The sequence below is a fragment of the Peromyscus maniculatus genome, chromosome 2 (assembly GCF_049852395.1).
Source record: "Peromyscus maniculatus bairdii isolate BWxNUB_F1_BW_parent chromosome 2, HU_Pman_BW_mat_3.1, whole genome shotgun sequence".
Classification (NCBI taxonomy): domain Eukaryota; kingdom Metazoa; phylum Chordata; class Mammalia; order Rodentia; family Cricetidae; genus Peromyscus; species Peromyscus maniculatus.
Genome location: NC_134853.1, coordinates 33394357 through 33422045, shown reverse-complemented (window position 1 = coordinate 33422045; position 27689 = coordinate 33394357). Strand labels below are relative to the sequence as shown.

The window sequence follows — 27689 nt, the reverse complement described above, 5'->3', positions numbered from 1 at the left end:
AAGAACTTTCCTGAGTTCTGCTGAATCACTGAATGAAGCTTCAGTGGGTGGAAAATGTTTCACCTTTCAGAAATGGAATTCTCTTCAAGCCCTGAAACACCATTTCCAAATGAACTTGCCTGGATAGCCTGAGAGGTACAGCCCTGAGGATGCTATACTGAAGCATCTACATAGGACACAGGATAACATGTCCCACTTATAATCCTTTCTTGTATTTTGTTTTTGTATTTCTTAAAAATATTTGAAGGGTCAGCCACAACTCCACCTCACTATCTTATTGAGTGACAGGCACAGTGCCATCCAAAATGCCACAGAAATGACACCAGGCAGAAGGATGACATAAAAAACCAACAGTAAAGAGATGGGGTGCAGAGCCTTAGAGCCATATCTAACTGTTGCTGAGCAACACCTTATCTTTCCTACAGTTCTGTCTCTTGAAACAAAATCATATCTATTCCAGTAATATAGGTTAGTTCTATCATTTAAATATTTGCTTTATTACTATATTCCAAGAGAAATGTGTGCACAAAATTCTCAAGAAAATAGATTTTCTGAATGTCAGTATGTAAGTACCTTCCTGGGGTTACATTTATGTAGTTAAGACTTGAAAATCATTAATCATTCCTTACCAATTAACCACTTTAATTAATTACTTAGAGAAATAAAGTGTAGAAATAAGATTTCAGAGTAATTGCTGCAATAAGGTAATAACTGATATTAGGCTACTCCAATTTTCTTTTCATTTTAATAAACGTTCCCTTTTATACTTTTAATGCATGTTAATTGCACAAATTAATGAATTACATTCTGACATTGTTGTACCTGCACATAGTGGATTTTGATCATGTTCATCCCTCTAATACCCTTTCTGCTCCCACTCTCCTTTTCCCCTTCCACATTCCCAAGAAGCCTCATTGACTCATGTCCTTCCTGTTGTCCCCAGATGCTACATATGAAAGAAATCACGGGACACTTTTCTTTGGAAGGCCCAGCTTATTTTGCTTAATATGGTGGTCTTCAGTTCCAGTCATTGTCATGCAAATGACAAAATGGTAGTCTTCTTTGCGGCTGAATAAAACTTCAGTGTGCATATATACCATATCTTTTCATGCACTCATTCATTGATGGCCACCTAGGCTGATACTATAGCTTAGCACTGTACATGGTGCCATGACAGACACACGGATATGGGCATAGCTACAATGTGCTTACTCAGGTTCTCTTGGGTAAATACTCAGAAGTGGTGTATAGCAATTCTATTTTTAATTTGTTGAGAAGTCCCCATAGGGATTTCCTTGGTGGCTGGGACTAATTCTCATTCTATAGTGGTTTGAATGAGAAATGTCCTTCACAGTCTCGGCTGTCTAAACCTTGGTCCTCTGTTGGTGGAGACGATTAGAGGGTGTGGCCTTGATGGACACAGTCAGTCACTGGAGGCAAGCTATAAGAGCTCATAGCCTCACCCTACTTCTCTTTCCGCTTCACCATTGCATTTGAAGATGTGAGTGATCAGCTTCCTGGTTTTGTTGACATGCCTCCCACCATCATGGACTCTTACTCTGCTAGCACCGTAAACCCAAACAAATGCCTTCTTCTCTGAGTTGCCATGGTCTTGAAGTTTTATCCCAGAAACAGAAAACTAATATTATCTTCCTACCATCAATATCTAAAGACGCCTTTTCTCCTCAAAATATATGTTGTGCTTTGTTTTCTTGATAGCTGCTCTAACTAAAGTGAGATGGAATCTCAATGTGCTTTTGATTTGCAGTTTTATTTCTCCTTTTGAGAAGTGTCTGTTCAGTTAAATTGTTCATTCAGTTGCATTCCTTGCCTGTTTTATGGGGCCTTTCTTTTTTTAGCTCTTCCATGTTCAGGATATCAGTCTCTTGTCAGATGAATAAGCAGTAAAGGTTTCTTGCCATTCTTGGGGTGCCTCCTCACTCTGTTCAGCACCATTCTTGGGGTGCCTCCTCACTGTTCACCACCATTCTTGGGGTGCCTCCTCACTGTTCACCACCATTCTTTTTAGACCTCAAAATATTTTTTTAGATTAAACAATTTAAGCTTCTATGTCTCTCAACCTTATACACTTTATACTTCTTTTGTGAGTTTCTTTTTGGGATTTGGTAACAAAGAAAACTGTAACTATAACTATCTTGTCTTCAACTCCATCAGAGACCTGAAAAGGATATAATATTACCTGAGTAAACAGAAAGTACAGAGCAAACTACTTCTAAAACTATAGAAACAACAGAGACAGCTGTCTGTCTGGACAGCCACCCAAGGTTCCTCTGCAACATTGGGGCATCCATCTTCAGCCTATGGGCCTAGAATATCTGACAGACTTTTCTGTGAAGCAGGAATTTTGAAGGTCTGTCCTGCCTTGTCTTGGCAAAATTTGACAGCTGCTTTCTTTTGTGTCCTGCTTGTCCAGATTTAACAGCATACTGTTGTCAGTTGAGGCAAGGGCAGTTTCTTGCCCAGTAGCTAGCTTTGTCACACTGAAACCAGACTGCATATGGAGGTTCTTTGTTGCCCATCATCCTTTGAGGAAGTAGATTAGGGCTTCCAGGAGCAGTTATGCCTCACTGTTAGGGAAAGCCTTATGTTATTAAAACATTCAAAATGCCTTATTTTGTAGTCTTTGAAGTGTTCGAAGACCATCTATCTATTTAATATATATCTCTGTTTAACCTTGAAAACATATTTAACATGACTGTAGTTTGATTGTTATAGATAAATAAATACTAACTTGAATTTCTTTATTATCTTAAATAACTTTTAAGGACTAAAACTTTATATTACATTTTTAAATGTGCTGCATAGGTGAAATACCTTAAACAAGAATAGAAACATTATATATATATATATATATATATATATATATATATATATATATATAACAAAAATAACCTTAATTTGTCAATATATAAAAAAACCCATATCAATGTAAATATTTGAGACTAGTGGTTGTTTTGTTTTTGGTTTGAAAGTAGATTCAATAACCTACCATTTTATCCTACCATTTCTATATCCTTCCTTTTTCCTTTCAGAATGAGATTCCTGAATCTAATTTCCTCTGTTTAGTCTCTTTCTTAACCGTAAATAATTATGACTTATAACTGTGCCCTCTAAACTATGACAAGCATCCATAACCCACTGGATGCCCCAAAACCACCCACTCCACCTCTTGGGAATGTAGGAGTTGTATTCTCTAGAATGCTTCCTGTTATCTGAGGGCAATGGCATCTTTAGGGGACCCTGATGAAATTGGGATAGTGGTCAAGTCCTGGGAGAGCTAGCTGATTGTTTTTTGTTTGTTTGTTTGTTTATTTGTTTAGTCTCTGTGTGATGGGAAAGTGTAGAGCTTAACTGAAGTTCTGGCTGGATAGTCTGTGAGGCAGAACCATCTCAGCTAGCAGCTTTAAAGTTGTTCTAGACGCAGAATTTTGAGGAAACTGCAACAGAGGCATTCTGAGACTATGGATCACCTGGGCTGCTTGTCTTTATTGGTGTCTGATCCTTTTTTTAAACAAATAAACTTTTAAAAATAACATATATCTTTACTAATGCAAGTATGAAATGTGCACTGTGCACAAGCTTTTAAAAATTATTTTTTCATTTTATGTTTGAGCAGGTAAAAGGCAATTGTTAGCTTTATAGGTCTATTTGGACTATATAACCAAACTCTATCTACACCATATGAAAGGATGGCATGCAACAATAAGTCATGAGGACTCTGTAGCCAACAAGACTTACCATGTCTCCTCTAGTCTCAGAGCTGATCCCATAGAAGAGGGATTGCCATATATGTTCCCTGTACTGTAGTCTTTTTTGGTTTCTTTCTTTATGTCTGTAGCCAAGATTTTCAAGAGGTTTCCCCAAATCAAATTTGATCTTTATTAATTTTGAAGAGGACCATAACTTTTTGTTTCCTATGGAAACAAAGGCATAATCTCTCCCCCAACACAACATATTTCCTGACTTCTACTTTGAAACCAAGACATCTCTAAAGTACATAGGCTGGTTTAATTCATCAGTCTCTTTCATAATCCAATGTATCTCAGCAGCTCCCATTCACTTATCAGCATTCAAAACATTTTAAAGTCATAAAGCACCACAAAGGATCCAGACACCCCATGTATTTCCCATCTTTATGTGGCTTTTTAAAATTTACTTTAATCTTTCTTTAAAGACTTTATTATTTTTAAACTATTTATTTTTATTATTGTTTATACCCATTTTCTTTTCTTTCTTCAACATCTAAGCACATTTTTTAAGTATACTATATCTGTTTAGAGATTTTCTTGGTCTTTTGACCTGACGTTTTTGCACTTCTATAGTTGTAGAGACAAACTTTATGAGCCAAACCTTAAATTGTTAAAAAGTAGTCTTTATATATTTTGGATATCAGCCCTCTGTCAGATGTGGGGTTGGTGAAGATCTTTTCCCATTATGTAGGCTGTCATTTTGTCTTATTTACCATGTCCTTTGCATTATAGAAGCATCTCAGTTTCAGGAGGTCCCATTTATTAATTACTGCTCTCAGTGTCTGTGCTATCAATGTTACATTTAGGAAGTGGTCTCTTGGGCTAATGTGGTCAAGGCTACTTGTTACTTTCTCTTTTATCAGGTTCAATGTATCTGGATTTATTTTGAGGTCTTTGATCCATTTGGACTTGAGTTTTGTGCACAGTGACAGATATGGATTTATTTGTAATCTTCTGTATGTTAATATCCAAGTATGCCAGCACCATTTGTTGAAGATGCTTTCTTTTTTTCCATTGTACAGTTTTGGCTTCCTTGTCAAAAATCAGGTGTTCATAGGTAGGTACTCAAGAAACTAGACATCAAAATACCAAACAATCAAGTTTTAAAAATGGGCTACAGATCTAAACAGAGAATTCTCAACAGAAGAATCTCACATAGCTGAAAGACGTTTAAGGAATTGCTCAACATCCTTAGTCATCGGGGAAACAGAAATCAATCTGAGTTACCATCTTATACCTGTCAGAATGGCTACGATCAAAAACACTGAAGACAGCTTATGTTGGAGAGGATGTGGAGCAAGGAGAACACTCCTCCACTATTGGTGTGAGTGCAAACTTGTACAGCAACTTTGGAAATCAGTATGTCAACTTCTCAGAAAATTGGGAATCAATCTACCTCAAGACCCAATGATACCACTTTTGGGCATATACCCAAAGGATGCTTAATCATACCACAAGGACTCTTGCTCAATTATGTTCATAGCAGCATTATTCATAATAGCCAGAAACTGGAAAGCCCCTCAACCAAAGAATGGACAAAGAAAATGTGGTACATATACACAATGGAGTTTTACTCAGCTTTAAAAAACAAAAACAAAAACAAAACAATGATGTCATGAAATTTGCAGGCAAAAGGATGGCTCTAGAAGATATCATCTAGAGTGAGGTAATCCAGACTCAGAAAGACAAACATGTTATGTACTCACTCATAAGTGGATACTAGATGAGTGCGAGAGCAATGTAAGAGATATCTTGATAGAGGGAGACATCATGGAGTAAGGGAGAAACCTGGTACTAGGGAAGTTCCCAGCAATCTACAAGGGTGACCCCAGATTAGACTACCAGCTATAGTGGTGAGGGTCCCTGAACTGGCCTACCCTGGTAATCAGATTGGTGAATACCCTGTCGTCATAAAGCCTTCATCCAGTAACCACTAGGCTCCAGTAGGCACTTACAACTAGTCTCCCACCACCAAGAATGCTCACAAACTCCATTCAAGTGCCTGGTAGCAGAGTCTCTTAAAAGAGCCAATCTCTGGGTGCCCAAGCACCAAGCCTACTTGGAACTTTTTCTTTCACCTTTCTCAGGCTCTGTGTGGATTTACATGCCTCACATTGGGCTCCAAATGTAACAAGTCTTTCTTTGTCCTGCCAGCCAGCTCCCAAATAATGACACAGAGACTTATTAATTATGAAAGCTCCACCTGTTGCTTAGGTTTGTTCCTAACTAGCTCTTATAACAATACATTTCTTTTAACTTATGATTTACCATGTGGCTTTTTACCTTTTATAATTTTTTTATGCCCAATTCCCCCCCATGTCTCCTTGGCATTTCCTCTACACCTGAATTATCTTCTCCTACTTCCTCTCTCTGTTGGAAAGTTCCACTTATACCTCTTGCCTCGCTATTGGAAATTTAGCTCTTTATTAAACCAAATCACAATATATCTTCACACAGTGTCCAAATATCCCACAACATCGAAATATTTCATTTTTTCACCTTTTAATGTTTTCCAGTGACCAATTGATTGTTTAAAAGCACCCGATTATTCAGTCTTCACATAATTGTGTATACTGTCTATGGTTCTCTTTGCTATGATTTCTGATGGTATCCCATATGACAAGGTACAAGAAATTTTTTTTTATTTAAGACCTCCCCCCTCCCCCTGGACAGGGTCCTAGATAGCCCAGCATGATTGTTAATTTTGTAAATGTGACAGAACCTAGAATCAATCACCTTGGAAGAAGGTCTCGATAAGGGATTGTCTAGATGGGTTTGGCCTATGGACATGCCTGTTGAGAAATTGAGTTAAATGAGGTGAGAAGACACGCCCTACTTCATGACTCAGCCCTGGACTGAATGAAAAGGAGAAAATGGTCTGAGCACTAGCATGAGTCCCCATGTCTCTCTGCTCTTGACATGGATGTCATGTGACTAGCTGCTTTAAGCTACTGCTGCCCTGACTCCCCTGCAATGGAGGAGTGTGACCTGAAATTGTGAGCCAAATAAACTTCTTATTCCTTCAGCTGCTTTTGTCTGGCTATTTTATTACAGCAACCACAAAGGACACTAAGATGTCAGGCTAGCCTCAAACTTGCTATAGTCAAAGCTGGCCTTGGAGTCCTAATCCTTCTGCCTGCACCTCTGAGTGCTGGGATCTCAGGCATGTGGGGACCCTGTTAAGACTGTTTTATAGCTTAAAGCATGATCCATTTTTGGGAATATTGTATGTGATATTAAGAAGAATGTGCATCCCACAACTATTAGATAGAATATTCTGTAGAGGTCTGTTAAATCCATTTGATTGATCATACAGTTTAATTCTGAAGTTTCTTTGCTGACACTTCATTGGAATAATCCATCAATAAAAGTGATGTATTAAAGTATTCTATGATTATTATACCTGGACTTGTCTGTTCCCTGATGTCCAACGTTTGTTTTATGAAACTGAATGTGCCAACATTTGGTACATCCATATTTACATCACTTTATCTTCCTGATAGATTGCGTTCTTGATTAATTATACTGTGACCTTTATCTCTCCTAGTTTGGGCTGGAAATCTACTCTGTTAAGTATGGTTATAACTATTCCAGCTTGCTTTCAGATTCTGCTTGCTTGGTATATCATTTTCTATCCTCTCCTTTTAAATATTTATTTGTCAGTGAGTTTTTTTTTAAAGACTTTATTTTCACGTGCACAAGTGTTTTTCCTGCATGTATGTATGTGTACCACATGCACACATACTGCCAAAGGAGGCCAGAAGAGGGTGTTAGATCCCCTAGAGCTGGACTTACAGAGGGTTGTGAGCCAACATGCAGGTTCTAGAAACTGAACTCTGGTTCTCTGCAAGAGCAGCCAGTGCTTTTAACCTCTGAGCCATCTCACCTGCTTTGGGATGTGTTACTTGAAAACACACTGGACAGACTTGGTTTATTAATCTAAACAGCCTCACTTTGTCTTTTTAAATGGAGCATTAAGACCATTTACATTTAAAGTTATTATTTAGTGATGTGTGCTGGCTCAATACTGTAATTTCTTTTTTTATTGTTGAGTCAAATACTGTGCATCTTTTTCTTTCCCCCTTATTCATTTTATGAGTTTGTTGGCTTACTAAGTTAAATGTTGAACTTTTACCTGACTCTTAGTGATTCATGCGTGACATTTGCCCTTTCATAAACTCTTATCATTGTGAATATCTCTCCTCATCCATGTCTAGGATTTCTCTAACTACCTTCAGCAATTCTGCCTTAGTGATTATATGTTGCTCTAGACTGATTTTCTTAGGAGGCGTTTATCTCTTCATTGATTTTGAAATGATACCGATTGTGGATAAGATAATCTTGACTGGTAGTCATTTATTCTCGGGAATTACAATATGTCATGGTACACTTTATCTGCTGACTCCATTCTGTTGGGCTTGCCTTCAGAAATCACTTAGTGCTACTCTCATGCAGCTTTTGATATTGTTTCTTTGCTCTGGACTCTTGGCATTTTAAATAAAATTTGACTTTTGATATTGTTTCTTTGCTCTGGACTCTTGGCATTTTAAATAAAATTTGACACACAGAGGATCTTTCTAATCATATTCATGTGGGACTCTAAATCTTTCCTATATTTGGACATGCTATCTGTACCCTTCCCTGCATTTTGGAGAATTCCTGTTAGAATTCATTAAATGAGTTTTGTTATGCCTTTAGTTTGGATCACAACTCCTTCTACCTCTTAGTTTCAAGGTCTAGTCTCTTTCTCAAATCTCAAAGTTCTTGAACATTGTCACGATGGTTGCCTTTTTTTCTATCTGAATGTAACAATTCCTTAACCTTTGTCTTAGTTACTGTTCCTATTGTCATAACAAAACACCATGGCAAAGTCATCTTACTAAAGAAAACATTTAATTTGGAACTTAGGGTTCCAGAGGGTGAGTGCATGATAATCATGATGGGGAGCATGGCAGCAGACAGGCAGGAATGGCATTGGAATAGCAGTTCAGAGTTTATATCTGATCCATAAGCAAGAGGCAGTGAAAGAGAGCTAACTGGGAATGACAGTATTTTGAAACCTCAAAGCCTGTCCCCAGTGACACACCTCCTCCAACAAGGCCACACCTCTTCATCCTTCCCAAATAGTTTCACCATCTAGAGACCAAGCATTCAAATACATGAGTCTATGGGGCCAGTCTTACTCAAACCACCACAACCATTCTTCAATTTCAGGTATCTTTTCTTCTGTTTAGTTTCCTCTACCTGTGAATCTTCCATGAGGATTGCTTGTTTTGAGCTTTTAATTTCCATTTTTACCAGAATCTCAATGCACTCTGGATTTCTAGTCCCTTTTTTAATTCACTTTTTTTTATTATTAACTATTTACCTAAATTTTCTTTGAGAATACTAACCATTTTTTTATTTTATTTTTATTTTTTTTTTATTTTACAACACCATTCAGTTCCACATAATAGCCACAGATTCCCCTGTTCTCCCCCTCTCGCCCCCCTCCCCCTCCCCCCAGCCCACCCCCCATTCCCACCTCCTCCAGATCAAGGTCTCCCCTGAGGACCGGGATCGACCTGATAGACTCAGTCCCGGCAGATCCATTTTTAAATGACATCTTTGAGTTATTTTTCTGTCATTCCAATCCATATGCATATTGTTACCATAGGGGCCAGAACAGGTGTTACATCCCCTGGAACTGGAATTACACATGGTTGTTAGTTACCATGGGAGTGCTAGAATTAAACCCAAGTCCTCTCCAAGAGCACTCGGTGCCTTTAACTGCTGAGGCATCTCTCCATCCCCAAGAATCTCCCACCCCAAGCTACATTTTTGCAATATGAGCTAACAAGCCCAAGCTTTCTCTTTGCTCTCAATTGTACTGGAGACAGGAGTCTACTTTTGCCCTGCCCTCCTATGGTCTAGAGCCCTGTTAGTGTGGTGTTTCTTTTACAAATATAACTATCTACTATTGACTCATATGCTCCCTTCCCTACCATGGCACCAGCATCTCCCGACAGTCACTGATGGGTATGATAAATGGCACTGGTGGTGGCACTGATTACCACGTGGAAAGGTCCTGGCCACGACAGAACCCAGTGGTACTTTTAGAGCTTTATTAGAAGGGGAAGGGGAGAAAGGGAAAGAGGGAAGCCAGGCTTTGGGAGAGGGAGCAGAGCTAAGCAGTGAGGGAACAAAGAGAGAACACAGAGAGAGGGTAGGGGTCTGCATCCAGCTTTTTAAAGGCATGTAAGTAAGGTAAGTAGCCGCAGCCAGCACCCCCTGATGATGTAAGACTCAAGATGCAAGACCCAAAGCTGTGCATGTGCCCAAGTGAGGGCAGGATCCTAAACAGTCACATATCTGGGGGTTTGATCCAAATGTGTGAAGATGCAAAAAAGTACCAGGTGCCTGTAATCTACTATTTCCTTCCCAGTAACCAATCTTCCCTTTTAAATTACCAAAGAGCATAAGCCCACCTTCAATCATAATGATATTTGAAGAACACTTTTTAAAAATATGCTCATTCACATGAAAAATTCAAAGGGGAACTGCTAATATCTAATATTTAAAGTAATTTACTATATTAAATCATAGAAAACTATATCCACAATGGCCATGTGAGACTTGTGGACCTAAAACAAAAATGAGAACAAAAACAAACAAACAAAAACCCAGAAAGTGTTGTTTTTAACAAAATCTCAATCATTCAGTTTTACCAATAAAGACTCAGGAGCCAGATGCCGGAGTGAAAGCCTGATAGCTCTGAGAGGCAGAGAAACACCCAGCTGGCCTTCCTCCTCAGCCAACATCCCCGAAGCCTACCCCCTTCTCCTATGCCTTCCCAGAAAAAAAACCCTCAAACTCCAATTGAATGTCCCACCTTTCTATTTCCTGTGGATCTCTCTATCCATCCTCCTGACTCCCTCTTATTCTCTGTGGTATTTTCTTGTTCACTTCCTGTCAACTGGTTGCTTGCTCTGCCTCTTGACCTACGGTTGACTTTATTTAATCCTGTGTACAATATTCAAGCAGAAAGCTCTTGGATTAAAGGTTTGTGCTAGGGCTGAGTCACAACTAGAAACACATTTTTCCAGTAAATAACAAAATCTTGGGGTTCACAGTATGATCACATATCCTGCAACAAGAAGGGAGAGGAAAACACAAACACTAGATAGAGTTCTGTATCTGTGAGTCCACACATGTGCTTTCCTGTGTACACTTGGAAACTGTCCAAAGAGCACACATAGAATGCAGAAACATTTATTCCAGGTTATTTTCTAATTTAATAAAATCCATGAGAACATTTAATCTGAACTATGAACCCCAAAAAACTTCTCCTCTCCTATGCAGCCCTATAAAGATTAATATTCCAGTTGAGGGCCAGGATTATGAGCAAGAGGGCATGGATTCCTTTTCCTTTAGTTTACACTGAAATGCTGCTAAAAAGTTATATGTGCTAAATCTATGAGAAAAATGCTTTTGATGATTGACAGAAAATCATTATTCTACATATTCAAGAAAATCAAGTCCAATGACATAAACATAGATTAGATCCTGAGACATCACAGTAAGAATGCTGAAGGGAGAGGAAAATTCAGGAAACCATAGAGAAAAGCAACTTGTCACTTAAAAGTGAGTGCAATTGATAACATCACACCAGAAACTGTCCATCCTAGAAGATAGTCAGCCATCACTTGTTTGATAAAGACATTAATTAAAAATCTTATATCCAGCAAAACCAAGTTTCACAGACAAGGGTGAAATGAAGACTTTATGTCTAAGCAAAAACCAAGAGGACTTCCTGTAGTCTTGCCCTAAAACAATGTTCAAGTGAGATCCTCAGCCTGACGCCTAGAGATATCAGACACTAATCTAAACCTCTGAAAAAACAATACAACACAAGAAATGTAATTAGGTCATTATAAAAGAGCATTAGGTGGGCACTTTTTACTTATACTATCACTTTAAGTTCTTGGAGAATAAGCATTATTTTTATGTACACTATCACTTAAAAGACAACTATATAAAACACTACTACATTGTGGTACCATTAGACCTACAACACACACACAAAGGCACATTCTTGACAATGACAGTATAAAGGCAGATGGGAACAAAGCTGAACTAGATAGATAACTAATACTATTTCAGTAACTTGTATCTCTGGAACCAAATGAACATAAGGAGAGTGGCAAATAAGATTAAATAAGAAACTCGATGAATATATATTTACTCTCCTCTATCAGACTCTTTAATATGTACGTAATCATCAGAGTAATCACTCTAAAATATGTTGTTGAGGTTGATACATCTATAAATGATGTAAGATAATATCCTTTGGTCGTATGACAAGGAATATATATTATATATATATATGCATATATGTATATATTAGCACAGAAAGGGAAGTCATAGGGCTATTTTGTAATAACTAAATAGATCATGATAATCAAGTTTGTATAAATCTAAAATCAATTCTCAAAAAAATATATATATATCTTAGAACAAACCACTATGAATATAAACTCAAAAGCAAAATATTTAATAGTTATAAATATGTATACCCTTAAAAACAGAGTTTCAAAATACAAAATGAAAATACTGAAAGAATTTGAGAAACAATTTAACAATGTTAGTTGGCAACTTCAATATCTACTTTCAATAACAGAAATGGACAGAAGACTGATAAAGAAATAAAAGACTTAACCAAAGCTGTAAGCCAACTAGAATGATTAAGCATCTATAGTACACACCACACAAAAGAAAAACCAGCATCCATGTTCAGCATACCGATGTCATTCTCTGTGAGATATGAGAAAGCCTACACACCTTATAAAGGATCCAGCTATACTAAGTATGTTGTCTAAACACACACACACACACACACACACACACACACACACACACGCACGCACACACACACACAAAGGGAAATAATAAATGAATACAAAAACTTTGGAACTCATAAATATTTCCAAATTAAACAGCACATAGGTTGTCATTTAGGTTCAACATTAAAGTGCAAATTGGAGAGAATACACTGAATGAATGAACATTTAAAAGTATTTCAAAATCCATAGGCTGCTGCTAAAGTGCTCAAGGAAAACTTACTATGGTAAATGTCTTGATTTAGAACAGAAGCATCTCAAATAAATACCTGGGTCTTCCCCCTTCAGATAATGGAAAAAGCAGAGCTTAAGTCCACAGTAGGCATCAAGTAATGAAAGAAACTGCAGATCACAACAGAAGCACGGTAGAGAAAAACAGCAAAATCAAACCAGTTCTTTGGGAGGATTAACGTACTGGTAAGCCTTTGGATAGACTGAACAAGGAAGAAAGGAAGACTCCCAGCAAAATGGTTCAACGGGTGTTGGCACTTGCTGCCAAGCCTGATGACCTAAGTTTGATCCCATCCTAAGAATCCGCATGGTAGAGAGAGCCACCTCCTCAAAGCTGCCCTCTGACCTCCACGTGCACACTGTGGCATGTGTGTACCCACACACATACAAACACACACATTTTTTTCCAAGTAGAAGACTGATATTACCTTGGCTGACAAGCCTTCTGAGATAGATATCCCCTCACACACCCTTAGGTTCATTTACAACCACAAGTCAGATGCATTTGTTAACGTGAAAGCTATGTGGAAGGCTCTTCAGTTTGTCGCCTTCACTCTGACTCTCAGGATTTGTGAGATTCACCACACACTCCTAGTTAAGCCCTCCTTCACTTCTGCTCCAGAAGACTCCTCCAACTTCAGGTTCCACTGCATAACTTTTGATCTTCTTTCCCACTCACCATCAGAGTAATATAGGTTTGAGAATATTTATTTACAGTTTTATTGATGAACAAATTAGACTTTCAAATCCAGTCATACAAACACACTAGTGTTTCTGTTCTGAATCAGTGGCAATTAGCACTTGAAGGGGTTCATCAAACATGAAAATATTGGTTGGCCTTAGTGGCACACACCTTTAATGCGAGCAGAGTCTGGTGGACCTCTGGGAGATTAGGGCCAGTCTGATTGACATAGAGACACCCATGGCAGTCAAGGCTAGACAGTGAGACTTCTCTCAAAATATATAGATAGATAGATAGATAGATAGATAGATAGATAGATAGATAGATAGATAGATAGATAGATAGATAGATAGATAGATAAATGAATGAATGAAGAAAGAAAGGAAGGAAGGAAGGAAGGAAGGAAGGAAGGAAGGAAGGAAGGAAGGAAGGAAGGAAGGAAGGAAGGAAGGAAGGAAGGAAGGAAGGAAGGAAGGAAGGAAGGAAGATATAAAGAAAAAATATAAGGACTATGAAGCTTCACCATGGATACTAATCTTAAATGGTCATTTAAGAAAATACTCAGAAAATAATTTTAGTTGCTTTATGAAATTCTTTTCTTAGACTAGAAGATAAGCATGTGAGCATTAGATGTCACTCTGGAGGTCAATTATATTAGTTTTTGTTGTTACATTTTCCACTTTATATATTTCAGGGTCATATGGTTAGAGACACACGAAAACCAAGAACTCAAGTCCAAGTCTGTCTGCAGGAGTGGAGACACAGATGCCTATGCCTGATTGTGTCCCAGTCACTGATCTACCAAAGAAATTCTAAGCATGCCAAGCATGAAAGTCTTTAGAGCTGTTCCAGTAACTATAAACTACAACATCCCTGCAGCTAGGGTTGGTCGCATCTCATAGTGCTACCCTGGATGATGTAGAGGTTTAGACTGCAGGGTTGCTTTTTGTTGTTGTTTGTTTGGTTTTTGATTTAACCTATACTTTGCCCTTTTCTTTTTAGCACATACTAAAAGCTGAAAAAAGGAAGTATCCAGGCCCTGTCTGTGCCGTTGGAGGTCTGCACGTGGCTGCTCTGCTGCATTGTAGGGCTACTGACCCTTCTCGTCTCCCATGTTCCTCAGGACCACAGCTCGAGTCTTCCTTCCTGCCCAGGACTCTACATTGAACCTTCTTTGCTTCCGTTTTCTGGGAGGTCTCTTGTAACCTTTTTATTTGTATTGTTTTCATTAATGCAGCTTCTGCCCAACAGATTTAAAATCTCTGCATAGGTGGTTATTCTACCTACCAACACAAAACCCCTCCATATTTATTTGTTTTTTTTTCACCAATTACAGCCACCAATAATATTTATTTATTAAGTTCTTGCTTTCTGCCAGTATCTCTACTGCTTTACACCATTCTGTCACAGTGAACCATGACTAAAGACGTGCTAAATGGACAGCCACTCTTAATACAAGGCTATGGCCAACCCTATCTTACCTCAACACAGAAGTACAATCTATAGAATAAAGTATTTTGAAGACTTACAGAGTGTACAATACTAAATTAATCTAGTATACTACTGAATTATATTTCTGTTACGAAAAACAAAGTTATTGCTGTGCCCAACTTTCTTCCTATTTATTTCTTATACTATTCTTAACTTTGTAGAAGCCATAGTTTCAGATATGCTCTAATTATATTAGTTCAATTCTTTAAAAAATAATATATAAAGTATTTTTTCATTAATTCCAAAATTGTTTTCTATAACAAACCAGCTTGGTATTAAATTTGGTATAATAATTAAAAAAACACACACACAATTTTTATGATTCTTTCATGTTGTATTTTGGAGTTCTAGGCTGTTGTGAATCAAAACTCTTTTTATTATCAAGAATTACACTAGGCTGGGGATGAGCATATTTTCTAATACAGACAGGAAGTGAACAACTTGGCTCTGGAAATGTGGAGGCTTTCTTTCATCTCATATTGATATACGATGCAGTCATATCAATAGGTCTGAAAACTACTGTTACTCTTTCTACACATCAGCAAAAAGCAGTATGTGCAAAGTCTGAATATCAGCAGCCGTGACGTGCTCACACACTGAGTTCCTTTCCAGTCAGCAGCCACTTCTAATATTTCAGAACAGCATGTGTGCAGACAATGGTCACAGATATCCATCCAAGCTGGAAAAGCGGAAGACAATGCAGGCTTGAGGGTTAAAAGGAAGCTGCCACTCAAGAAGTTCCACGCCTCATCCAAGGGCTCCATGGGACCACTGTCTTCCTCCTTCAGGCAAGAGAATGAAGCAGTTAGATTACTGGCACCCTTCTACAGCATACAGCCTTGCTAGAGTCCAATTAAAGATAGTAAAAATTAAAAATGAGAGAATGTAGAAATTTTAAAATATCTTCACAGGTTTGCTATCTTTGTAATTTTCTTACAAGGTCTACCATAATTTTACTTCTATGTCAGAAAGAATTAGAGTACAATGTCACAGCCACAGGTATTTTCAACCAAATTAATACTATATTACAAATGAAACACATGTCAGATCTAATAAATAAAAATGAAGCTTTAAATTGATATCAATTGCATGTGTAATGACCACAGCTAGATAGTAACCACTTCTCCCTGGTCTGAAAGCATCTTAAAGGTCTTACTAATTCCATAGTTAAATGTAGAATAATACATGGCACAGTACTTTGAGGGTGTAGCAATCCATAGGTTTCCTAATGTGGTAATTTAAATAAGAATAACCTCCACAGGCTCATCTGTTTGAATACTTGGTCACCAATTGGAGGAACTATTTGGGAAGGATTAGGGGTGGGTGGAGGTATGTCACTGTGGGGAGGCTTAATAGACCCAGCCATTCCCAGTTAGCTCTCTCTGCACTGGGGTTGTGTCTCAAGATGTTAAGATCTCAGCTACTGCTCCAGTGTCATGCCTGTCTGACTGCTGCCATGCTCCCCACCATGATGATGTAGGCTCAGTATGTTCCCTGACCCAAAGTAAATGCTCCATGGAAGAGTGCACATGTGCATGTGTGCACATTGCACACACACGTGTATGTACATGCACAAAAAAGTAAGGTAAAATGACAGCAGCAGATGTTTCTATTTTTACTTCTTTTTTATTTGTTTCAAAATTATATTGAGGCCATTTAACTAATTAAATAAGTAAAAACGTTTGCTATGAGGACTACCTGTAATCCCTCTCACATTCAGCAACTTTCTACTCAATTCTTTCCATGAATGATTTTATGACCATCACAGACCGTGATCCTAAGCACGTCATCCAATTTGCTTGAGTATTAGGTGTTGACCGTCCCAATGGCCGGGGAAGATTTAAAGTTCTCTCCTCTGGTCAGTCCCTCCTCCCCAACACACAGAGGCACACCACGCAAGAAAACTGCATCAATCCCACCCTGCAAATATATTTATACTGTAATTTTGGCTGAATCAATTATTTTATATTATAGTAATAATAAATAATATTCAGAATGAAACTACAGGTTTCACTTGATTTTTCTTCTTTCCTGCGTGTTGCTTTCTCTGAATTGAATAAGCATTTTTGGTGTTTCATAATTAATTCAATCCAATACTACCTATCAATTGTCCTACTTGCTTCAAGAAGCTAAGGCACATGTTGTGGCTGGGCAGAATGGCACAGACCTTTAATTCCAGCACTTATGAGGCAGAGGCAGGTAGGTTTCCTTGAGTTCAAGGCCTGTCTGGTCTACACAGCAAGTTCAAGTCTTACCAGGCTATATACTGAGCTCTGGTCTTTGTATTTGCATCTCTGCAAAAACCTCTTCTAGAAGCTCATACCCAACTCAGCCACATCTGCACTGACTGATGTCTATGTCTGGGATCTCACTTTACTGCCATCCTGGTGTACTGGGTCAGCTGGAAAGTATACTGTCTTTTTTGACAGTGCACAAGAGACTGGGTGAGGAGGAAGAGACCAGAAACCCTGGATTCTCAGGAAAGGGCTCCTCCACCCTATTCTAGTGAGGCAGCCTAAGTTCCCTAATACTAACTCTTCTGAGTCCTCTCCACAAGGTAAGTACTTCCAGGCTTCTGCCAGGCTGTATAACTGCTTCTCAAACGTTATTCAACCAATACAGCTAATGCCTTTCAATATCCAGAAACACCTGTTGCAAATCCCCAGGCCTCTGAGAGCCCATCATGAAAACATCTGCTACCTCCATCACCATGCCACCACATGCTTCCAGCTTCTAAGGCACGTCCACCTCTGTCTCTCCTCTTGCTTTCTCATCCTTTTGAGTTTGCACACTTAAAGAAGTTCACTTTTCTGTTATTTTAATGTGATTTGTAGTAAAAACAAAAGTGTCAGTGCTTAATCAGTGATCATTATTTGTGACAAACATTCCTTTTGATGCATTCTGTGTATTTTCTAAACTCTTTCTGATAACCATGTCATCTGGTCATCAGAATATGAATCTATTTGATAAAACAATCTAAAGAAATGACAAGTAAACAGAGGTAATCAGGCTTGCATTCTCCTCTTTGGGAAGTCTTCCAAATACCCATTTGTCTAACCATAAACAGGGAAGCTTAAATGTAGAGTGAATTTTCTGTTCTGCAATGATTATTATTCACAATAATAACCTTCAAGAATGACCACATTCTAAAGAGTCTGTTAAATCAATTCTTTTGATATAATTATAACAGATGTTATCTTTCACATGCCTATTTTGGACCTTAATTTGTCATCTATAAAGAGACCCCAGGGAATGAATGCAATTCAGATCCCTTTAGAGAATTTCCTGAAAAGCTGCGAACAATACAAATGCACGTGTGCACACATCCTGCCCCTCAGAGGCTGCAGAAGGTCAGAGGCTGATGTCAGGGACAAAAAGTCTGACTCAGCTAACTGACTACTAAAGCATCCCTTTTAAAACAAAAAGCATGGCCCACACAATCAACTAAGCAGAGCTCATGGGGGCTCACTGAGACTGCACTGACAACCAGGGAACCTGGAGGAGTCTGAGCTAGGTCCTCTGTATATATATCATGGTTGTATAGCTTGATGTCCTTGTGGAACTCCTAACAGTGGGAGTAGGGGCTGTCTCTGACTCTTCTGCCTGCTTTTGGGACCCTTTTCCTCCTACTGTGTTGTCTTATCCAGTCTTGATATGAGGGGATATATCTGGTCTTACTGTAACTCGTTATGACATGTTGAGTTGTTATCGCTGGGAGGCCTGCTCTCTTCTGAAGGGAGGCAGAGGAGGAGTGGATCTAAGGAAGAGAAGAGGTGGGGAGGGAAGGATCTGGAAGGAGAGGAGGGAGGGAAAACTGCGGTCGGGATGTCATATGAGTGAAGAATAAACAAACAACAACATTGACACGGGCTTAGTGATGGCTCAGCAGATAAGAGCACTCGTTCTTGCAGAGGACCTGGGTTTGGTTCCAGCACCTAGAATATGGTAGCTCACAACCATCCCAACCTCAGTTCAGGGAATCCAAACTACTTGTCTGATATTGAAAGTACCAGGTGCACACATAGTACACAAACATACATGTAGACAAAACACTTGCACACACACAATAAATATATCTAAAAAAAACTTTTTTAACTTAAAAAAATGGTGATGTGCTAAGAATGAACTCTTTTTAACTGGCCATTTTCTGGGCACAAGTGGCACTTCCTTGGGTGGGTTGGCTCTTTTCCCGGGCACTAATGGCACTTCCTTGGGTGGGTTGTACAAGTTTCCCTGACTTGGTCTTAGATGTGAATACCTGTCTCTGTCCTAGCTGAAAGCTCCTGCAGGCAGCTCAGAACAATCTCACACAAAAGAAAGAGGTTGAAATTCAACGTACTTCTATTATAACCAAGGGCATATAGCTACCTGCTTTTCTTACACAGCCACTAATCACAGAAAGGAAAACAAAAAAACACCAAAGAAGAGAAAGGCAGAGACCAGGAGTGACAGTTGTTCTTGAATACTCCAAGGAAAGATACGGGACACAGGCCTCTGGGTGTAGAGATTAAAGCATCAGAAATAAGGACAGCAGATGCCACAGTTAATTATTTAAAGTTCACAGAAGTACCCATTGGTGCAACAGAGTAAGAATCATTTAAATTAGAAATACATAAAATTGTTACTATTGACAAATACTACTATGGTTTAGCTAGAAAACTCAAAATAAGCAACTGAGAGTCATTAGAAACTATATGAAAGCATCATTAGAAAAGCATTAGAAAATCAACCTAACAAATTATGTTTTTCATAAAACATTAATCAATATAAAATAAAATGGAAAAAATAATAGTCAATATGGATCATCACAAACATCATAACGGTGAGTGCCCATGCTTCGTGAATGCTAATCTTCTGCTTAATATCACCTCACAAGTTCTCAAACAGCGCTAGGAACTTAGAGCACCTGTTGTCTCCACTTCATTTATGAGGAAGCAAAGGCTGAATGACTCCTGATAATTTGCCCAAGGTGGGGAGCCGGTAGAGGGTCTGCATTCACCATCACTGTACCCACTGTCCAGCCACACCCAGTCGACTCTGCCCAAATATGCCACCCAGAGTAACTTCAATGAAGGGACAAAATATGTGAAATATAGTCTTAAAATATATGAATGACAAAAATTACAGTAATTGTACCAAGCAAATATCTACCCTTGTCCCTCAATATTATAAAGAAATAAACTCCCTTAAGTGATGCACAATACAAATCATACATTCTAGTAGTGTTCTTTCCTTCCTTTTTCTTCTTGTATTTTGTTATTTCTATTCTTCTGATAAAATGATTCTCTAGTTTATCTGGAAATTTTAACCATGTGAGAACCACCAGAAGAGACTCGTAACGGGCCTTGTCCACACTAAGGTCACAGCACTGCACTTCGTGGCAGCACTAGACAAAAAGAGGGAACAGAACAGGGGTGTTGGGGATGAGCCAAGGACCAAGGAACTTGATGTAATGTAAAAAAGTCATCCTCATACAGATCAGCAATGACCATAAGTCATCCTTATGCAGATCGGCAATGATCATAAGTCATCCTCATACAGATCGGCAATGACTCGAAGTCATCCTTATGCAGATTGGCAATGATGAGAATTCCCTAAAAACTGGATGCTGGTAAAGTGAAGAGGAGCACCTGGCTAGTTGGCATATGGACTGATACAACTCAGAGATCTTTTCTCTGAGTTAAAATAAAACTCCGATAATTACATTACTAAGAGGTTTTGGGTTTGTTGTTGTTGTTTTGTTTTTGGTTTTATGAGACAGGGTTTCTCTGTGTAGTTTTGATGCCTGTCCTAGGTCTTGCTCTGTAGACCAGGCTGGTCTCAAACTGAAAGAGATCTACCTGGCTCTGCCTCCCGAGTGCTGGGATTAAAGGTGTGCACCACCACTGCCTGGCTACTAAGAGTATTTTAAGAGAATTCATCACTAGGACACTGGGAATGACCCAAGTGTAAATAAATTTCAGAACATGCTTAAAAATAGCATGGATGGAGAGATTACCTGGCAATCAAGAGCACTTGCTGCTCTCCCAAAGGATCTGGGTTCAGTTCAAGTACCCACCAGGCAGTTCATAAACAGCCTTGACTCCAGTTCCAAGGGAATCCAACGGTGAACGTCAGGCATGCACATGGTACACACACACACACACACACACACACACACACGCAGATAAAACACTCAAACACATAAAATAAAATAAAAAATCTTCAAAATTTTGAAAAATAACCTATACTAAACACACACTTAAAAGTATGACATGTAGCTATTCAATGACAAGAAGACATAGCATCAAATGAGCAGACAGATAGCATGCACAGAATAACCCCATGTGGATCATTCTATGCGTGGATCCTCAGATGCACATATAGACCAAATGCACACAAGTAATATTCCTTACATACTTATGCTGCAGAACAAATGAAGATGTTAAACACGTAGATCTCATCTTCTCCTTGTAGCCTCCCCATGACCTTTCTTTAAGCAAGGGAAAAAGAAGTACTCTGTCATGGCCATGCCAAGGGACTCATGCTACCCTCAGATACACGCTGCAGGGACTCCACCTATGCTGGGACACCTAGGGCTGCTGATGGCTGTCACTGGCAGCAGAGATGTGTGCCACTGCTTCATTGAGTGCCGTGTTGCTTGATTTTTTAACCACAAATATTTACCAATTATATTCGGAGTCATGGAAACAAAAAGCAAAGAAATGTTAGGTTAACTTGTTACAGCCTGGTGTCGGGAGGGAGAGGGATGCTCCAAAGGTGGGGGGTGGACTGGATGACAAAACCCCAGTCTATACAATACTCACATGGTGGGTGTATGTGAATTAGGGAACCTCAGAGGAACCAGCAATGTGTCCCATAAAGTGAAAATACATACATTCTCCCCTCCTCCTCAGATAATCTCATCCCCAGGGAATTATCTAAAAGCATGAGGAGGCAGAGATCCAAGAGATGCAACTAAGTAGCTCAGAGCCAGGAGTTCATCCCAGGATTTGAGTGGCTTCACTGGTTGTGACCTTAAGCAGGCTACTCAGCACTTCTCTGCCTCAGTTTATCTCTAAAATAAAGGCAAGAGCACAGGCCTCTCCATCACTCATGAGCATCTGTATAGAAACTTTTACCCACTCTGTAGGATAAATCTTACTGCCTAATAATCTCCGCATTATTCTCTGCACTGGAATTAGGAAACACTCAACTTAGCTTTTTAAAAGTATTCAGAAGCAAACCTATGTGATATTGTGACACTTTCTCAATCTCAATTAGCACTGAACTAATTAACAAACCCATTTACACACCACAGTGAGTCACATTTTTCTCCCCCTTCCTTGCTCCCTGGTGTGTTGTGAGGGTGATTGAGTGTCTAATTACTTCTTAATTGAAAGCATATATTCTTCATTTTTCACTAGTTTGGGCTTAATTCTTTTAGTAGTCCAGAAAGCAAAGTCAATGAAATTAAGTTGAATTGGGATTTGGGCAGCTATTATGAGATAGCGTTTGTTTGCAATGTGTCTCATAAGTAAAGGGTTTTCACCTTATTTCCTATGTAAATATTTCAGGTATCAAAATGTGCCATAAATGACTAATTTTGATTATTAGCAACATTGTTATTCTTATTTCTTTTCTTTAGCTTTACAGCAATCTTGTTGCTGTGATCCACTAATTATATTCATTCTTTAAAGAAAAAAAATGACATGAAAGAAACATAGTGAGCTCTTGAAAAATCAGAATGAACTTGCAGGCCTGCGAAAAAATCACTGCTGTTTTTCTGTGGCACACGGGTGTAGGAATCATTCAATGTGAACAGAAGGATGGTGCAAATCTGAGAACACTTAAAACACAACATTTATGTTGATTAGGAATATGTATTTACTGAGAATAAGAGTACCACCATCCAGATGGCATCCCAGCAGTGAGCAGTAAGCACAGTACTTCATGAAGGTGATGGACTGTGCCCTTCAGATATTATGCTGGTGTAAAGATTGAAGGAGGTATTCACAGGGAGCAAAACCTTCCTTTTTTTAATCTTAGTATGGTGAGTAACCATTTGGAATAATTTAGTTGAGGACCTTCGAGACAAAAGACTAAATTAAAGAGTGTCTCGAGATCCAGATCAGTACCTGCTCCTTGAAGTCTCTGACCATGTACTTTTTCTGTAGTCAAGCACAGTAGACCTTAAGTTCCTAACAAAACCCATGGCAGAATGAATGATGAGAACTCAGAGATGAGAACAGTAAGAAAACAGACCACTTGCTGGGTTTGCTTTAATAAGCACAGAAATGGAAAATAAATTTATCTGAAGTTGTCAGGGCTTTACAATTTTAGCAATTTATTTTGAGGAGCTGTTATCTTTTGGTATATTTCTTGACTGGAGAAATCTCTATATAATCTTAATAAATATTTCAGAGTCTGTCAAAAGTACTAGGCATAGTGTTGTAGCTCTGTTATAAAAACAACTAACTAGATTGTTTAAGTAATATTTAAATAGCCAGAGAGTTAAGCATACCTATGTGTATATACCATTTAAATTTTTTTCTAAAACTTACAGTTAAAAGCGATCATTTGTCTCTGGTTATATTCCCATTAAAATATTTACAAGTAGATGACTGCTTAGCCTTGGGAGGCTCATATCAGCATCCACTTTCCTCATACAAGATTTCTTCTATGCATACTTGAATGGTCTAACTGTTTATGTTCTCTCCTCCGCCCCCTAGTTCTTACAGTGTTGGTATTAGGAAGAGCCTTGGAGGGGAAGTTAGACCCTGGAGACAGAGCCCATGTGACTGGGATTAGATTACTCACGAAGGGGACTCCACAAACCTAGGGAGTACCTTTGTGTGTAAGAAGGGATTGTTCTGTGTTCGGGAAATGAGTCATCCCAGGCAGTCTTCTGCCTCCCTATCCTTAGGTTGGCTTCACAGTCTCCAAAGCTGGGAGAGCCACTTCTGTTGTGGAGAGCTACTCCCACTCCTGGGATTTTGTCACAGAGGCCCAAATAGAAGAAACTTTCTAGGTCTTTCCCATTTTCAGGAGAGGACTTCTGCCCCAAACAGAGGGACCAGGGCTACCATTCTTTCCTCAGTGATACTGATGCCGTTTCTATTTTACCCTGAGACCTCAGGCTCTGACCTTTTGGTTATGAGTCTTAGCCTCTAATGGCTGAGCTGTCCCTCTAGCCCCAAAACTTCTGGTTTCTCAAGCACATCCTGCTTGTAAGCAATATGCTCTATAGTATTAGAAGGGGGAGCACTGGAGAGGTAGGGGTTAGTTCCCTTAAGCTGGACCTTAACCTCTACATAAATTATGAAAATATTGACAAAGTAAGTCAGGGGATTCAACCATTTTGACCTGTTCCTCTGCTTCCTCAGTAATGGCTAACACAAGGCAACATAGTATTGGCTAATGCAGATAAAATTTCCAAAGCTCATTTCAAAGGATTCCATAGTTAAAGTCACATGTTAATAATGTTACCTTTCATTATGGGCTGCAAGGAAGAATAGAAAACCCATCCCTACCGATGGCAGGCATTACCAGGCAGTCCCATTACTCTTTCCCATGGTACTCATGGGTGAATTCAGAATCATTAACACTCTCCAGATAGCTACTGCCAACCAGCTGGGGTTGACATATGAGTTCGGGTGCTGTCTGTTACCTGTGTATTTGCTTAGCAGCTTTATGTAGAATTTGTACAATAGTTGTACATAATCTGACCCTGACTTTGCAGGTGGTGGTGACATATATGGAGATGCTAGATAGCTCTGGAAGCTTTCAGAAAGCACACAGAAACAGGTGACAAATAAGAAACAAGGTAAGGCAGCCAGGGTCTGCACAGCCCACCTCTGAACATCAGCCAGCAGAGAGCCGGGGCGGTAAAAGGGACTATGGATCCAATTGCTGAGTCCACAACACCTTTAACACACCCAAATGAAAAGAGCACATCTGGACCTGCCCTTCCTTTCCTAGAGGCATTAAGAAACAGGGGTCTCTGGTCCCCACATCTGCTGGTTCTGCTTATCCTCACCACTTCAAGTCTTCCAGAACCACAGAGAAGGCTTTGGTTCCCACACACCAGCACTCAGCACCCTGCCACTGCTCTCCGGCTAAACGTTCGCAGTGCTGTTTCCTACACCAGACTGTCACGGCGTAGTGAAGATTCTTGGAAGTCTTATGGAAAGAAAACCAACCTAATGTAGTACTTTACAAATGGACTTAATTCCAATACACAGGAATTCACACTTCAGTGGAGTGAGTGGAGAATAACACTTACTCCTACCCACATTATTAGAAGACAGAAATTCACTAAAAGCAAAATGGAAAAAGATCTAAACCCCAGTAAAGAAAGAAAGGCTACTAAGGCCAGTTTACCCGGGAAAGACTTGGTGAGCAAAAACTGTGGTCCCTCAAATATAAACTGTGTTTAAATAGTCAGAAGCCACTAGAATACTCAGAACTTCCTAGTGGTAAGTTCCTGGGTGGGGGTGGGGAGAGGCTTGAAGGACAGGCCGGCAACTCCTGTAGCTATTTAACTTTGCCCAGGAGCAGGCTACACTGCAAATAGTCAATCTGACATTCTAGGAAGTTCTCCGGGTTTTTCTAATTTGGAAAATTTTTAAGCAAAATACTAGTACTTCTTTGATTATGTTGTGGTAAAATGTTAGTTTAACTATTCAAAGATGTGTTGCATTTGTTTATGCTGTGGGATATTAGTTTAACTATGTAAAGATGTCCTGCATTTGTTTATGTTTTGGAATATTAGTTTAAGTATGTAAAGATGTGTTACATTTATTTATGTTGTGGAATATTTTTTTTAACTAAGTAAAGATGTGTTGCTATTTTACCTTGCCTGTCTAAGACACCTAAATGGTCTAATAAAAAGCTAAATGGCCAATAGCTAAGCAGAGGAGGGATAGGCAGGGCTGGAGGACAGAGAGAATAAGGAGGAGGAGGAATCTAGGCTTGGGAGAGACAGAGGGAGACACCAGGGAGATGTCAGGGTCCAGCTAGCCAGCCAGACATGGCGGAAGCAGGAAAGCAGGACATACAGAATGAAAGAAAGGTTAAAAAAATCCTGAGGCAAAATGTAATGACTAGAAACAGGTTAAATTAAGTTATAAAAGCTAGTGGGACAAGAATAAGCTAAAAGCTGTGTGACCAAAATGAGCCATCTTAGAAATAAGACCAAAATGCAGGCCAAGCTTTGGTAATTAATAAGACATCTCTGTCATTATTTGAGAGCTGGCTGGCAGGGCAGAGAAAGAGTTTGACTACAGGCTCTGTTTTCCCTTTAAGCTTTCAATCAGATGGACACCAGCATGGGAGTGGCTTCCTGTGGGCTTGTGCTTCTACAGTGCATCCTGTTAAAAAGAGCAGATTACAGACTCCTGCAGTACCTAAGAGAAAATGTCTTCTTAAAATCCTGGTTGAAGAGCACGTTATTTCTGGATATTTCTGCACTAATTTTTAGCATTTTTGGCAACTTCCCTGAACTATATTTTTAGCTCTTACCTTTCTAGCTGGAGACTTACTATGAAATCTTATTAGCTTCCACCCCTGCTCACTTCCCTGCTGCCTGTCCTCTCATTTGCCTTTGACATAATACAGTTCATGGAGACAGAAGCAGGCACATCCACCACACAAGTCCAGAAGTCAAGGCACCCAAGAGGTCTACTGGGATAAACTTGTCCAGCCGGGTTCCCATCAACACCACCACACAGGAACTGAGAGGGTTCTATCCCATGGCACCTCCCAAAAGCCTGGTCTAAGGTCTGATCTACTTATTTATAGGAAAAGTCTTCCTTACCACTCCTAGAAGAAAATCTTCCCTTAGCTGACGTATGTCCTCTTAGCTGCCTGAAAACATTCCTTGGCGTTAAAAATCATGGTATTGACTGTACTTCAGGGATCAGAACATGATAGTCAACAATACGTTGGTTCCTGTCTGCAAAAACCTTGCTTTACTTCTCAAACCATCTCTTTTCTAAATAAATCCTCAGGTGAGAAAAAAATTAAATCACTTCAGAATTGTTATACACAATAAATTACTAACATTTCTAAAACATAAAAAGGAAAGGGGATGTATTTCAGGCAGGAATTACGTTCATAGTACAGTAATCCCTAAGAGAGCCTACACGGTTCTGATATTTTTCACTCCCAGACTAATAATAATTTTATGTCACATAATCAAAACACAAGAGATGACTTAGGCATCCCTGGTGTTTACGCACTTTCCTGAAATCATTCTGTAAACATTGGACAATCTATTTCATTCTGAGGGAAATCTGTAGGATCCAGGAAATAGAAAACAGCCCTGTCTGTGGAGCCCTTAATACTTTTGCTAATGCTGGACACTATGTTAAGTGATTCAAGCCCAAGTGCTGCTGGCTGAAAATCCACCTTTGAGCTTTTCATTTATCCAGAGGGGATGGGTAGGCTTCAGCACTGAGACACGCCTCACCTTCCTCACACAGTTCTCCCTTTCCCATAAAGCTCTGTGTTTTTCTAGCCTAGAATTCTTTCTGGTTACAAAAGAGAACAGATATGAAATCGATGCTAGCTATTGCTTCATCAAAGCTAAGACAAAATCATTAACTGTAAAAGCACATGTTGGGAAAAGTTCAACACAGTCAAGGGAAACTTCAA

General features: G+C 39.1%; 1 protein-coding gene across 2 annotated transcripts in view; it reads right to left on the bottom strand.

The window, feature by feature from the left end:
- Positions 1 to 15366: 15366 nt before the first annotated feature.
- The window catches only part of Ca8 (carbonic anhydrase 8), a 104510-nt gene continuing 92187 nt past the window's right edge, over positions 15367 to 27689 (bottom strand). For both annotated transcript variants that reach the window (XM_076563934.1, XM_006989084.4), the window contains one exon: positions 15367 to 15835. The gene's annotated coding sequence lies outside the window, so the exon portion shown is untranslated. The remainder of the gene's footprint in view (positions 15836 to 27689) is intronic.